At 38.2% G+C, this 16,832-nt stretch overlaps 1 protein-coding gene across 4 annotated transcripts in view; it reads left to right on the top strand.

Annotated features, from left to right (window-relative positions):
• The window catches only part of PHKB (phosphorylase kinase regulatory subunit beta), a 304,320-nt gene that overhangs the window by 48,913 nt on the left and 238,575 nt on the right, over nucleotides 1–16,832 (top strand). The gene's annotated exons all lie outside the window — the stretch shown is intronic.

Genomic DNA, 16,832 nt, shown 5'->3' with positions numbered 1-16,832 from the left:
TGGTCAAGCTAGTAATGGAACAGTAGGTGCTTCACTGTGACATAGTGGTAAATGCACATCATGCATGTTGACTTCTTACCATAATGATAAAACAGATCTACCTGTGAATAAACAATCAGATAAAGCCAAATTGTTGCTACTTATAAGACAACTTGCCTGGACTCTTTAAAAATGTAGCTATCAGAGTAGATTAGAAAGTAAGTATGAGATGGCAGAGGAGTAGGGGATCCTATTTCAAATGGTCCCCTGAACTAAGCTGGATATCTACCAGACCACTCTGAACACCCACGAAATCAGCCTGAGATGTAAGATGATATATCTGGATCTCTACAAAGAGAATATCTCAGGCAGTTGGTCTCAAGGTATGGAGCGGGGAGCAGTGATCTGTGGGCAGATTTAGGAAGATAAATGGAAGGGGGAGGGAGCCTCCGGGATCCTGCTCTGCTGGCGCGCAAAAGTGTCCGGTGCTGGAGATCAGGCACAGACTCGTAGACTGTTAGCAGCAGGGAAAGGACTTTAGGGCAGTTCCCCGACTCAAACCTGGAGCCGCAGGGGCGTGCGTGTGAAGCGGGGGCGGTTTACAGTTTTATAGCACAAAGGGCAGAGACGTGCCTGGACCTGGAAGCAAGGGCTGGGAGCGCTGCTTTGGGGCGCACAACCCAGGACACTGCGGTTTTAGCAGCACAGACATAAACGGAGACAGTGTGGCCTGGAGAGCTCAGTGGAGAGCAGACTGTGATCTCTCTCTTCTGAGACAGAGGTTTGGATATGGTCACTTCTGCTCTGACACTCGGAAGAGATGCAGAAAGCCACTGGGGAAAACCCCCAGAGAACAAAAGCTCCCCAAAACTGGTTTTCACTGAGCCCATCCCCCCAAAGGGGGCAGGGCAACTCTCCCCAAGAAGGGCTTTCTGAGTAACAGTGCAACAGGCCCCTCCCCCAGAAGACAGGAAGAACAAGAGGCCAAGAACCCTAAGGTCCCTATAAAACAGGTGGATCTTGCTTGGATTGTGGTCAGTAATTTGGACTATGTACATTCCCTCAACCACCCTCAACAGAATGACTAAGAGGGGGAACCCCCAACATAGGAAAGATTCAGAGACTGTGACCTCCGCCACAGAACTAATGGGTATGGATATAAGCAAGATGTTGGGAATAGACTTCAGGGTAACAGTTATGAAGACAAGAGCTGGGATGGAGAAAACCATTAATGGCAAAATAGATTCTCTAAGGGCAGAAATGAAAGCTAATCAGGCAGAACTTAAAAATCCTAACAATGAGATCCAGTCTAGATACTCTTAACAGCTAGGGTAAATGAGGCAGAAGAATGAATTAGTGATCTAGAAGACAAACTGATAGAAAAGAAGGAACAGGAGGAGGCCTGGAACAAACAGCTTAAAATCCATGAAAAAAGAATTAGAGAAATAAATGATGGAATGAAATGTTCCAGTGTCAGAATTATTGGGATCCTTCAGGGAGTGTAGAGAGAGAGAGGACTTGAAGATTTATTTGAGCAAATCATAGCTGAGAACTTCCCTAATCTGGGGAATGAAACAAACATTCGTGTCCTAGAGGCAGAGAGGACCACTCTCAAGATCAAGGAAAACAGACCAACGCCCCAGCATATAATAGTAAAACTCACAAATCTCAGAACCAAGGAAACCATATTAAGGGCAGTTAGGGAGAAGAGATTCCTTATGCAGAGGAAGGAACATCAGAATAATGTCAGACCAGTCCACAGAGACCTGGCAAGCCAGAAAGGGCTGGCAAGACATATTCAGGGTACTAAATGACAAGAACATGCAGCCAAGAATACTTTATTTGGTAAGGCTGTCATTCAGAATGGATGGAGAGATACAGAGCTTCCAGGACTGGCAGAAACTGAAAGAATATGTGGCCACTGAGCTGGCCCTGCAAGAAATAGTAAGGGGGGTTCTATAAAAGGGGAAAGACCCCAAGAGTGATATAGAACAGAAATTTACAGAGACGATCTATAGAAGCAAGGATTTCACAGGCAACGTTATGACAATAAAATCATATGTTTCAATAATCACTCTCAATGCAAACGGCCTAAATGCTCCCATAAAACGGCACAAGGTTGCAGATTGGTTGAAAAGACAGGACTCATCCATACACTGTCTACAAGAGTCTCATTTTGAACATAAAGATACATCCAGACTGAAAGTGAAGGGATGGAGAACCATCTTTCATGCCAACAGACCTCAAAAGAAAGCTGGGGTAGCAATTCTCATATCAGAAAAATTAGATTTTAAGCTAAAGACTGTAGTTAGAGATACAGAAGGACAGTAAATCATTCTTAAAGGGTCTATCCAACAAGAAGATCTAATAATTGTAAATATCTATGCCCCCAACATGGGAGCAGCCATCTACATAAGCCAACTGTTAACCAAAATAAAGAGTCATATTGATAATAATACGTTAATTGTATGAGACTTCAATACTCCACTCTCAGCAACAGACAGATCATCTAAGCAGAAAATCAACAAAGAAATAAGAGCTTTGAATGACACATTGGACCAGATATATATAGAACATTCCACCCTAAAACAACAGAATACTCATTCTTCTCGAGCGCACATGGAACTTTCTCCAGAACAGACCTATACTGGGTCACAAATCAGGTCTTGGCTGATACCAAAAGATTGAGATTATTCCCTGCATATTCTCAGACCACAATGCTTTGAAACTGGAACTCAATCACAAGAAAAAGACTGGAAGACATTCAGACACTTGGAAGCTAAAGACCATCCTGCTTAAAAATGTTTGGGTCAACTAGGAAATCAAAGAAGAACTTAAACAATTAATGGAAACCAATGAAATGAAAACACATCGGTCCAAAACCTATGGGATGCGGAAAAGGCGGTCCTAAGTGGGAAATACATAGCCATCGAAGCCTCACTGAAAAAAATAGAAAAATACCGAATACACAAACTATCTTTACACCTTAAAGAACTGAGGAATGAACAACAAATTAAGCCTAACTCACCCACGAGAAGGGAAATAATTAAGATTAGAGCAGAGATCAATGAATTAGAAACCAGAAATACAGAACACAATGAAACTAGAAGCTGTTCTTTGAAAGAATTAGTAAGATTGATAAACCATTGGCCAGACTTATCCAAAAGAAAAGAGAAAGGACCCAAATTTAAAAAATTATGAATAAAATGGGAGAGATCACAACTAACACCAAGGAAATGGAAACAATTATCAGAAATTATCATCAACAACTATATGCCCATAAATTAAGCCACCTGAAAGAAATGGGTGCCTTCCTAGAAACCTATAAACTACCAAGATTGAAACAGGAAGATAGACAACCCAAATAGACCAATAACCAGTAACGAGATTGAAGCAGTGATCAAAAACCTCCCAAAAAACAAGAGTCCAGGACCTGATGTATTCCGTGGTAATTCTAACAACATTCAAAGAAAAAATAGTACCTATTCTCCTGAAGTTATTTCAAAAAATAGAAACAGAAGGAAAATGTCCAGACTCATTCTATTAGGCCAGCATTACCTTGATCCAAAACCAGGCAAAGACCCCATCAAAAAGAATTTCAGACCAATATCCTTGATGAATATGGATGCCAAAATTCTCAGCAAGATCAAAGCTAATAGGATCCAACAGTACATTAAAAGGATTATCCACCACGACCAGGTGGGGTTTATCCCTGGGATGCAAGGGTCGTTCAACATTTGCAAATCAATCGATGTGATAGAACAGTTTAATAAGAGGAGAGAGAAGAACCACATGGTCCTCTTGATGCAGAAAAAGCATTTGACAAAATACAGCATTCTTTCCTGATTAAAACTCTTCGGAGTGTAGGGATAGAGGGAACATACCTCAATATCATGAAAGCCATCTATGAAAAGCCCACAGCAAATATCATTATCAATGGCGAAAAGCTGAGAGTCTTTCCCTTAAGATCAGGAACACGTGAAGGATGCCCAATCCCGCCACTATTGTTCAACATAGTACTAGAAGTCCTAGCAACGGCAATCAGACAACAAAAAGAAATAAAAGGTATTCATATTGGCAAAGAAGAAGTCAAACTCTGTCTCTTTGCAGATGACATGATACTTTATGTGGAAGACCCAAAAGACTCCATCCCCAAATTACTAGAACCCATACAGCAATTCAGTAATGTGGCAGAATGCAAAATCAATACACAGAAATCAGTTCCTTTCTTATACACCGACAATGTTATTGTAGGAAGAGAAATTAGGAAATCAATTCCATTTACAATAGCACCAAAAACCATAAGATACCTCGGGATAAACCTAACCAAAGAGGTAAAGGATCTATACTCTATGAACTACAGAACACTTATAAAAGAAATTCAAGAAGATACCAAAAGATGGAAAAATATTGTATGCTCATGGATCGGAATAATAAACATTGTTAAAATGTTTATGCTGCCCAGAGCCATCTATATGTATAACGCCGTACCAATCAGGATACCAGTGGCATTTTTCAAAGTGCTGGAACAAACAATCCTAAAATTTGTAATGAACCAGAAAAGACCCCCGAATCACCAAGGAAATGTTGAAAAAACAACCCCAGGGGCATCACATTGCCTGATTTTAAGCTATATTGAAAAACTGTGATCAAGACAGCATAATACTAGCACAAAAACAGACACATAGACCAATGGAACAGCATAGACAGCCCAGATATGGACCTTTAACTCTTGTTAAATAATCTTCGACAAAGAAGGAAAAAATATGCAATGGAGAACAGACAGCTTCTTTAATAAATGATGCTGGGAAATTGGACAGCTATATACAGAAGAATGAAACTGGACCATACTCTTACACCATACACAAAAGATAAACTCAAAATTGATGAAAGACCTCAATGTGAGACAGGAATCCATCAAAATCCTAGACTAAATCATAGGCAGGAACTTCTTCAACATTGGGTACAGCAACTTCTTTTAAGACACATCTCCAAAGGCAAGGGAAACAAAAGCAAAAATGAACTATTCGGGCTTCTTCAAGATAAAAAGCTTCTGCACAGCAAAGGAAATAATGAACAAAACAAAGAGGCAACCCACGGAATGGGAGAAGATATTTGCCAATGACACTACAGACAAATGGCTGGTATCAAGATCTGTAAAGAACTTCTCAAACTCAACACCCAAAAAACAAATAATCAAGTTAAAAAATGAACAGAAGACATGAACAGACACTTCTCCAAAGAAAACATACCAGTGGCTAACAGACACATGAAAAAATGTTCATCATCATTAGCCATCAGGGAAATTCAAATCAAATCCACATTGAGATACCACCTTGACACCAGTTAGAATGGCAAAAATTGACAAGGCAAGAAACAACAAATGTTGGAGAGGTTGTGGCAAAAGGGGAACCCTCTTGCACTGTTGGTGGGAATGCAATTTGGTACAGCCACTTTGGAAAACAGTGTGGAGGTTCCTCAAAAAATTAAAGATCGAGCTACCCTATCACCCATCAATTGCACTACTGGGTATTTACCCCAAAGACACAGATGTAGTGAAAAGAAGGGCCTCATGCACCCTAATGTTCATAGCAGCAATGTCCCCAATAGCCAAAGTGTGGAAAGAGCTGAGATGCCGTTCAACAGATGAATGGATAAAGAAGATGTGGTCCATATATACAGTGGAATATTACTCAGCCATCAGAAAGGATGAATACCCAACTTTTGCATCAACATGGATGGGACTGGAAGAGATTATGCTAAATGAAGTAAGTCAAGCAGAGAAAGTCAATTATCATATGGTTTCACTTACTTGTGGAACATAAGGAATAGCATGGAGGACATTAGGAGAGGGAGGGGAAAAATGAAGTGTGGGGACATTGGAGGGGGAGACAAACCATGAAAGACTATGGGCTCTGAGAAATGAACTGATGGTTTTAGTGGGGGGTGGGGGGCGTATGGTTTAGCCCAGTGATGGGTATTAAGGAGGGCATGTACTGCATGGAGCAGTGGGTGTTATACGAAAATAGTGAATCATGGATCAGTACATTAAAAACTAATGATGTACTGTATGGTGAGTAACATAACATAGTAATGAAAAAGTGAAGACAAAATGAAGGCTTTTTCAGAAAAAAAATTAAGTATGAATATAACTAGAGTAAGAAAGACTAAAGAAATATGACAACCAGGAGGTCGGTAGAGTGAATGATCCTGAGGTCAGTTTGTCTTACAGACACTCCAAGATAATAGCCACCTCAATGAAATTAACTCTGAAAATGACCGATGACTGACAGAACAGACTTTACACAGTTAATTGTGGAGAGGAGGCCACATCGAAAAGAGTGGAAAAGGGTAGAAACATGATTGGGAGCCAAAACCCTTTGAGACTAACCACATTGGATAGGGACACCATGAACACTGAGAAGTGAGAGGATCAGACTCCACACCAGGCACCCCAGTCACCCCAGGCACGGGAGACCCACACTGGGAAGATGAGTCTCATCATATCATTGGGCTTTGAAAACCAGTGGAACTTCTGCCGTTTTTACAATCAGCAGGGTTTAATTCTCACTTTAAAAATTAGTAGGTTTTGCTCTGAAAGAGCTGTAGGGTGATAGGAAACCGCGTTCCTGTCTTTAAAAATTCAGCATAAGTAACATGTTCGAAATACAGTATAGAAGGTACAGTTTGAAAAGCCTGTGGGGTGTTCATAAAGTGATTTATTTATTAATGTCAGAACAGGTGCTGGAGGGGCATGGATCTTTAAGAGATTTCTCCAAGAACAAAATAGGTGGCAGGTGCTATTTTTTCCCCCTACACAGCCTAGGAAGTGGGACACGTGGAGAACCAGCAGAAACACTCTCCATTTATCTTGCTAGCACCATATGCCCTGCCCTGCCCTTGTGTTCTCCTGGGGATCTGTCCCATTCAACCAGCTCTATTTGGCAGGCATGTTGCCAAAACACCTCCTGCTTCAACATACCCTACAAGTACTTCTTGCAGGGATTGGCACCATTTTACGGTGACTCCTGCCCTGGAGAGTGGGGAAGATGACCACATACCCTAGTGAGTCCTCGGTCCCTACAGCTAAAGTTATAGCTAGCAGCACAGAGACAGTGCCTTGCCAATCATGAGACTGCAGCCTTGGCAGACAGACTGGGCGCAGGCATCTGGTTTGACTGCCAGCCTCAATCACTAATGAAAACCTCTCAGGGGACAAGGAAGGAAGACCAACCTGCAGGTCAATGAGACCAGCCCCAGCAGGTGGGCTGAGGGCAGGTATCTCGTCTGATAGATGACACTATTCCAATAGAACTCCAATGCAGCTGCACACTGGGCCCTTAACAGTACAGAGGCAAAACCCTACTTGGTGCATCCAGAAAGGCAAAGTGGGCCATTGCAACCAATAGTACTGAAGGCAAATACAGCTCAGCCATAATAGTAGGTCACATGCAACCCACTTATGAGATACCTCTAAATAAATCACCTGATTTTGGTGAATAGAGGGCATTGTGCTGTAGGGCACTGCAGGACCTCTTCTTCATAAGGCCGCTATTTTCAGGAGCAGGAGATGTAGCTTTTTCTTTTCTTTTTTTTAAGATTTTATTTATTTATTTGACAGAGACACAGAGAGAGAGGAAACACAAGCCTGGGGAGTGGGAGAGGGAGAAGCAGGCTTCCCGCCGAGCAGGGAGCTCGATGTGGGGCTCGATGCCAGGACCCTGGGATCATGACCTGAGCCAAAGGCAGACACTTGACGACTGAGCCACCCAGGCGCCCCGTAGCTGACTTTTCTAATTCATGGAAACAAACAGAGTTAGACAAAATGAGGAGATAGAGAAATATAACCCAAATGAAAGAATAGGAAAACATCCACAAAAATAGAGTTAAAGAAATGGAAATAAGCAATATGTCTGATAAAGAATTCAAAATAATGGTCCTAAAGATACTCCCTGGACTTGAGAAAAGAGTGGAGGCTTTCATTGACGCCTTCAACAAAAGAAAAATATAAAAAAGAACCAGTTAGAAATGAAGTCAATAATTGAAATAAAAAATACACTGAAGGAAATCAATAGAAGATTAGAGGAGGAAGAAGAATGTGTAACCAACCTGGAAGCCAGGGTAAAGGAAAGCAACTTGGCTGAACAGCAGAGAGGAAAAAAGTGTAATAAAAAAATCATAGTAAGTTAAGGGATTTCAGCAACATGATCCCATGTAATATGGTCATATTATAGGGATCCTAGGAGGAGAAGAGAAAGAAAAGGGGCAGAAAATTTATTTGAAGAAATAAAATGAAAAACTTCGCAAATCTGGGGAAGAAAACACATCCTTTTTGGGAATCACAGAGAACCCCCAATGAAACTAACCTGATGAGGTCCACACCAAGACACATAAATAAAATGGCAAAAAGTAGTGACTGAGAATTTCAAAAGCAGCAAGAGAAAATAAAACAATTACAAATAAGGGAAACCTCATAAGGCTATCGGCTGATTTTTCAACAGAAATTTTGCAGGCTGACGGGGGAATCATAATCAGAAATGAAGAAGTAACGACCAATACCACAGAAATACAACAGATTATATTGAAGTATGTTCCCTCTAAAACTACTTTGTTGACAGCTTTTATCATGAATGGATGTTGTACTTCGTCCAATGCATTTTCTGCATCTATTGAGATGATCATATAGTTTTTATCCATTCTCTTGTTAATGAGATATATCACATTAATTGATTTGGAAATATTGAACCACCCTTGCATCCCTGGAGTATATCCCACTTGATCATCGTGATTGTTTTTTTTTTGTTGTTGTTGTTAAATGTGTAGTTGGATTCAGTTTGCTAGTATTTTCTTGAGGATTCCTGCAGCTATGTTCATCAGAGATATTGGCCTGTAGTTTTATTCCTTGTAGTGTTTTATCTGGGTTTGGCATTAGTGTACTGCTGGCATTATAGAATTAATTTGGAAGCTTTTCTTCATTTCTGTTTTTTTGGAATAGTTTGAGAACAGTAAGTATTAACTGTTCTTTAAATGTCTGGTAGAATTCATCTTTGAAAGCCATCTGGTCCTGGACTTTATTGTTGGGAGTTTTTGGATTACTCAGTTTTATTGCTAGTAATTGGTCTGTTCAAATTTTCTACTTCGTGCTTCAGTTTTTTTATGTTTTATGTTTCTAAGGATTTATCCATTTCTTCTAGGTTGTCCAATTTGTTGGCATATAGTTTTTCATAATATTCTCTTATAATCTGTTTTTTGTTGTTTTTTTTTTTTTTGAGTCTCGCTAAAGATTTACCTACTTGTTGAGATTTACAAAGAGCCACCTCCTGGTTTCATTAATCTATTGGGTTTTTTGGGGTTTTTTTAGTCTGTATTTCATTTATTTCTATTCTAATTTTTACTATTTCTTCTACTGGCTTTAGTTGTTCTTTGTTTTCTAGCTCCATTAGTTGTAAGATGAGGTTGTATATTTGAAATTTTTATTTTTTTTATTATGTTATGTTAATCATCATACATTATTAGGTTCTTTTTTTAAGATTTTATTTATTTATTTGACAGAGAGAGAGACAGCGAGAGCAGGAACACAAGCAGGGGAGTGGGAGAGGGAGAAACAGGCTCCCCGCCGAGCAGGGAGCCCATTGTGGGGCTCGATCTCAGGACCCTGGTATCATGACCTGAGCCGAAGGCAGACGTTTAATGACTGAGCCACCCAGGTGCCCCAGCATCATTAGTTTTTGATGTAGTGTTCCATGATTCATTGTTTGCGTATAACACCCCATGCTCTATTCAGTATATGTCCTCTTTAACACCCATCACCATGCTAACCCACCCCCCAACCCCTGTCCCCTCTAGAACCCTCAGTTTGTTTCTCAGAGTCCATAGTCTCTCATGGTTCGTTTCCCCCTCCGATTCCCCCCCTTCATTTTTCCCTTCCTGCTCTCTTCTTCTTTTTTTATTTTTAACATATAATATTTTATTTGTTTCAGAGGTACAGGTCTGTGATTCAACATTCTTACACAATTCACAGCGCTCACCATAGCACATACCTTCCGCAATGTCTATTACACAGCCACCCCATCCCTCCCACCCCCGCCCCGCTCCAGCAACCCTCAGTTTATTTCATGAGATAAGAGTTCCTCATATCAGTGAGATCATGATACATGGCTTTCTCTGATTGACTTATTTCTCTCAGCATAATACCCTGCAGTTCCATCCACGTCATTGCAAATGGCAAGATTTCATTCCTTTTGATGGCTGCATAATTTTCCATTGTATATATATATATATACCACATTTTCTTTATCCATTCATCTGTCAATGGACATCTTGGCTCTTTCCATAGTTTGGTATTGTGGACATTGCTGATGTAAACATAGGGACACACGTACCCCTTCAAATCCCTAAATTTGTATCTTAGGGGTAAATACCCAGTAGTGCAATTGCTGGGTCATAGGGTAGCTCTATTTTCAACTTTTTGAGGAACCTCCATACTGTTTTCCAGAGTGGCTGCACCAGCTTGCATTCCCACCAACATTGTAGGAGGGTTCCCCTTTCTCCGCATCCCCGCCAACATCTGTCGTTTCCTGACTTGTTAATTTGAGCCGTTCTGACTGGTGTGAGGTGGTTATCTCATTGAGGTTTTGATTTGGATATCCCTGATGCCGAGCAGTGTTGAGCACTTTTTCATGTGTCTGTTGGCCATTTGGATGTCTTCTTTGGAAAAATGTCTGTTCATGTTTTCTGCCCATTTCTTGATTGGATTATTTGTTCTTTGGGTGTTGAGTTTGATAAGTTCTTTATAGATTTTGGATACTAGGGCCCCTAGGTGTCTCAGTCGTTAAGCGTCTGCCTTCGGCTCAGGTCATGATTCCAGGGTCTTGGGATTGAGTTCCGCATCGGGCTCCCTGCTTGGCCGGAAGCCTGTTGCACCCTCTCCCACTCCCCCTGCTTGTGTTCCTGCTCTCGCTATCTCTCTCTCTGTCAAATCAATAAATAAAATCTTAAAAAAAAAAGATTTTGGATACTAGCCCTTTATCTGATATATCATTTGCAAATACCTTCTCCCATTCTGTTGGTTGTCTTTTGGTTTTATTGACTGTTTCTTTTGCTGTGCAAAAACTTTTTATCTTGATGAAGTCCTAATAGTTCAATTTTGCCCTTGTTTCCCTTACCTTTGGCGATGTTTCTAGGAAGAAGTTGCTGTGGCTGAGGTCGCAGAAGTTGATGCCTCTGTTCTCCTTTAGGATTTTGATGGACTCCTGTCTCACATTGAGTCTTTCAACCATTTTGAGTCTATTTTTGTGTGTGGTGTAAGGAAATGGTCTAGTTTCATTCTTCTGGATGTGGCTGTCCAATTTTCCCAACACCATTTTGTGAAGAGACTGTCTTTTTTCCATTGGACATTCTTTCCTGCTTTGTCGAAGATTAGTTGACCATAGAGTTGAGGGTCCATTTCTGGGCTCTCTATTCTGTTCCATTGATCTATGTGTCTGTTTTTGTGCCAGTACCATACTGTCTTGATGACAGCTTTGTAATAGAGCTTGAAGTCCGGAATTGTGGTGCCACTGGCTTTGCTTTTCTTTTTCAACATTCCTCTGGCTATTTGGGGTCTTTTCTGGTTCCATGCAAATTTTAGGATTATTTGTTCCATTTCTTTGAAAAAAGTGGATGGTATTTTGATAGGGATTGCTTTAAATGTGTAGATTGCTCTAGGTAGCATTGATATCTTCACAATGTTTGTTCTTCCAATCCATGAACATGGAACGTTTTCCCATTTCGTTGTGTCTTCCTCAATTTCTTTCATTAGTATTTTATAGTTTTCTGAGTACAAATTCTTTGCTTCTTTGGTTAGATTTATTCCTAGGTATCTTATGGTTTTGGGTACAATTGGAAATGGGATCGATTCCTCAATTTCTCTCTCTTCTGTCTTGTTGTTGGTGTATAGGAATGTAACTGATTTCTGTGCATTGATTTTATATCCTGCCACTTTACTGAATTCCTGTATGAGTTCTAGCAGTTTTGGGGTGGAGTCTTTTGGGTTTTCCACATACAGTAGTATATAATCTGCTAAGAGTGAGAGTTTGACTTCCTCTGCCGATTTGGATGCCTTTGATTTTTTTTTATTGTCTAATTGCTGTGGCTGGGAATTCTAATACTGTGTTGAATGGCAGTGATGATAGTGGAAATTCCTGCCGTGTTTCTGACCTTAGGGGGAAAGCTCTCCATTTTTCCCCATTGAGAATGATATTCACTGTGTGTTTTTCATAGATGGTGAAATTTTTCTTAAGGTAGGCCTACATTGCTATCGTTGGCCCTCTTAGAACAGGTTTTGCTCTATCCCCCAAATTTTCAACCATTGTATTTTCATTTTTTTTAAGATTCGTTTTATTTGAGAGAGAGAGAGCATGAACAGGAGGGGCAGAGGGAGAGAGAGAGAATCTCCAACTCCACACTGACTTCAGAGGACTGGATCTCACACCGCTGACATCATGACCTGAGCCAAATCCAAGAGGCAGACACTTAACTGTCTAAGCCACCCAGACACCCCATGTTTTTATTTTCATTTTCATTTGTTGCATGTAATTTTTGATTTTGTTTGTCAGATGACCCATTCATTCTTTAAAAGAGTAGAGCTTTTTCTCTCAAATCTGGAAGAAGACACAGATGTCCACTCTCAACACTTCAATCAATATAGTACTGGAAGTCTTAGCCCCAGCAGTTAGTCAAAAAAATGAATTAAAAGGTATCCAAATTGGAAAGGAAGAAGTAAAACTTTAACTATTTGTTAATGAAATGCTATATATAGTAAACAAGAACTATTAAAGCTTTACCAAACAACTCCTAGAACTGATAAATGAATTCAGTAAATCTTAGAATATGCAATTAATATACAAAAATCTATTGACTTTCTATACTCTAATAATGAAGTACAGCAAGAAAAAATAAGGAAACTATCCCAATTATATTTGCACAAGGAAGAATAAAATTCCTGGGAGTAAACCTAAGAAGGAGATAAATGACCTGTACTCCAAAAGCTATAACACTGCTGAAGAATAGTGAAGATGAGAGAAACAAATAGAAAAATATTCCATGCTCATGGATTGGGAGAACCGATATTGTTAAAATGTTCATACTACCCAGAGCATTCATAGATTTGATGCAATTCCTATTAGATTACCAACAACATTTTTCACAGAACTAGAACAGATAATCCTAAAAGTTGTTTGGAACCACAAAAGACCCCAAATAGCCAAAGCAGTGTTGAGAAGGAAGAACAAGTTGGCAGTATCACTATAGCAGAGTTCAAGATACAGTACAAAGCTGAAGTAATGAATACAGTATGGTAGTGTCACAACAGTAGTCACACAGATCAATGGAACAGAATTGAAAGGCCAGAAGTAAACCCATATTTGTATGGTCAGTTAAGTTGCAAAAAAGGAGACAATAATGTATAATCAGGAGATGACAGTCTCTTCAGTAAATTTTGCTGGGAAAACTGGACAGGTACATGCAAAAGAATGAAAACTGGACCAGTTTCTTACACCATACAGAAAAATAAACTGAAAATTAATTAAAGACCTAAATGTGAGACCTGAAACCATAAAACGTCTAGAAGAAAATATAGGCAAGAAGGTTTTTAAAAAATTGCCATAGTAACATTTTTCTAGGTAAGTCTCCTCAGTCAAGGGAAGCAAAAACAAAGTTAAACTATTTGGACTACACTAAAGTTAAAAGCATTTGCATAGGAATGGAAACCAGCAACAAAGCAAAAAGGCAACCTATGAGTGGGACATTTTTGCAGGTGATATATTTAATTTGAGAAGGGATTAATATCCAAAATATATGAAGAATGTAAAGAATTTAACACAAAAAAACAAACAGTTAAATTTAAAAGTAGGCACAAGTTCAGAATGGACTTTTTCCCCAATGAAGATAAATGCATGGCCAACAGACACATGAAAAGAAGGTCATCATCACTAATCATCAGGGAAATGCAAATTAAAACCACAATGAGATATCACTTTACACCTCTCAAAATGGCTAAAATAAAAAAGAAGAAATTATAAGTGTTAACATGTGGAGACAAAAGAACCCTTGTACTGTTGGTGGGAATGCAAATTGGTGCAGCCACTGTGAAAAACATTATGGAGGTTCCTCTAAAATGTGAAATAGAATTACCATATCATTCAGTAATTCCTCTACTTGGTGTTTAGCCAAAGAAAATGACTACACTAATTCAGCAAGATATATGCACTCCAGTGTTTATTGTAACATTGGCAATGCCATATATACAATACCATTGTTTCCATACCTAGAAATGTTCCAAGTGTCTATTGATTGATGAATGGATAAAGATGTATATGTGTGTGAGACACACACACTCACACACTGGAATATTACTCACCTGTAAAAAAATGAAATTTTGCTATTTACAGCAACATGTAGGAAAATAGAGGGTATAATGCAAAGTAAAATAAGGCAGAGAAAGATAAATTCCATATGATTTTTGCTCATGTGGTATTTAAGAAACAAAAAAAATGAAAAAGAAAGAGGCAAACAGAAAAAATGTACTTTTTTTTTTTTTAATTTATTTGACAGAGAGCGAGAGCAGAAGCAGGCAAAGTAGCAGGTACAGGGAGAGGGAGAAGCAGGTTCCCCGCTGAAGAAGGAGCCTGATATGGGGCTTCATTCTAGGACCTCGGGAGCTTGACCTGAGCCGAAGGCAGTTGCTTAACCAACCGAGCCTCCCAAGCGCCCCAGAAAAGACATACTTTTAAATGCAGATAACAAACTGGTGTTTGCCACATGGGTGGAATATATAAAGGTGACCAAGAGTACATTGTCTTGATGAGCACTGAGTAACATTTGTTGTTGAATCATTATGTTGTACACCTGAAACTAATGTAACACTGTATGTTAATTATACTTGATTTAAAAAAAGAAAAATATTAAATTAGTAAACAAAAAATAAATGATACTCAAATCGAATCCTTGATTGGATCATACATTAAAATCCTAAAAGGTATATTTTGAGTATAATTGGATAAATTTGTTATAGTGTATATATTAGATAATTTAGCATCAATATTAAATTCTTTGTATGTAATAATAATGTATAGGGGAATGTCCTTGTTTTTAAGACATATTTTTGAAATGTAGAAGGGTGATGATTTTTGTAGTTTCCTTTCAAAAAGTACAGAAAATAAATTATGGAGAATGCAAGCTAATTTTAGTAACTGGGGAATCCAGGTGAAGTTTAAACTGTTTATTCATTGTAACATCCTTTTAGTTTTTATATAGACCTGAAATTTTTTAAATAAAATTTTGGGGGAATTTTGCTGTAAAAAGTATAAGCATATAGGCCTTTTCCCAGAAAACTTCAAACATTTAATAGAGAATTTCAAGTCCTTTCTTTGTAGGCATACTGTGTATGTACTAACTCCCTGGATAATTTATCTTCTTATGTGTATAAAGCATTACATTTTTTTGTATTACTAGCAAGTGAATTGTTTCCCTTTTGGAGAAATGTACGCATACTTATCACAGAATTATTAAAGCCCTTCTTACTTTTGCAATATTAAATCGTGAGGATTTGTTTAGAGAATTTCTATGTAAAATTAATAGAAGTTTTGTTTCTAATTCTACTTGTTAATGACAATGAAGTGATACAGGCTACATTAGAGAGAATTCCTGAAAAATTAAGCTGTCAATGTTTTATCTTCAGAAACTTATATATATCTCTTTTTGTTAATGCATAGTATAAAATTAATTTTTAAAAACTGTAATTTGATTTTTCTCATTGCATTGGTTTCAGTCTTATTAACAATCTCATGAAACCTCACATCTCTTTGGATTTGTGTATGTGTGTACTGAGAGCTTAAAAAGATTTTATGCACATTTATATTTTATATGCATGTAAGAGTATAATTTTGTGTTATTTAATTAATTAGATATTCAGTATTTTAGTATTAGAGACAATGAGGTGATTTCTTTGCAAAAATACACTTTGAAATAGTTTTTTTTTTTTTAAAGATTTTATTTATTTATTTGACAGAAACACAGAGAGAGAGGGAACACAAGCGGGGGAGAGGGAGAAGGAGGCTCCTGGCTGAGCAGGGAGCCCAATGTGCAGCTTGATCCCAGGACCCTGAAATAGTTTTTTTGGATATAATATTACAGTTCCACTTTATAATTTTGTTTTATTTTCAAGGAGGGAAGAAAAACTGAATAATGTGTTTGACTTTTTAAAATGTCATTTATAGGGGCGCCTGGGTGGTGCAGTTGGTTAAGCGTCTGACTCTTGGTTTTGGCTTTGGTTGTGATCACAGGATTGAGCCCTGTATCTGGCTCTGCACTCAATGTCGAGTCTGCTTGGGATTCTCTCTCCCTCTCCTTCTGCCCCTCCCGCTCATGCTCTTGCTGTCTCTCAAAATTAATTAATTTAAAAAATTAAAAAAAAATAAAATATTTATATATCATGTTGCAGTTCCCAGTGTACCACTGTTTAAAGTTATAACTATATTAAATTATAACTCTATATTTATTGTAATTAATATAATTATACATATTTATATTTTATTATTATAATTAATTTCTTTATATATATTTATATTTTTGTTTACATGGTTCAGTTTAAAACTGTTTCTAACGTATTCAGTTACACAAAATCTGTTAAATGAATTTCAATTCTATACTTTATGCTATATTAAAAGGTATTATGTAGTGTTTTTTTCATTTTTTGTTTCTAATATAATTTCTAGAAAAAATATGACTTTAAATTAGGGTTCACATATGGAATTTAGTTTACTTTTTATATTTGAGAAGAGTGATTTTTTGAAGAGTATTGACTTGAAAGAGTT

Source organism: Zalophus californianus, chromosome 17 (assembly GCF_009762305.2).
Source record: "Zalophus californianus isolate mZalCal1 chromosome 17, mZalCal1.pri.v2, whole genome shotgun sequence".
NCBI classification, from domain to species: Eukaryota; Metazoa; Chordata; class Mammalia; order Carnivora; family Otariidae; genus Zalophus; species Zalophus californianus.
Note: the sequence above shows the minus strand (reverse complement) of the source record. Positions and strands in the feature narration are given on the sequence as shown.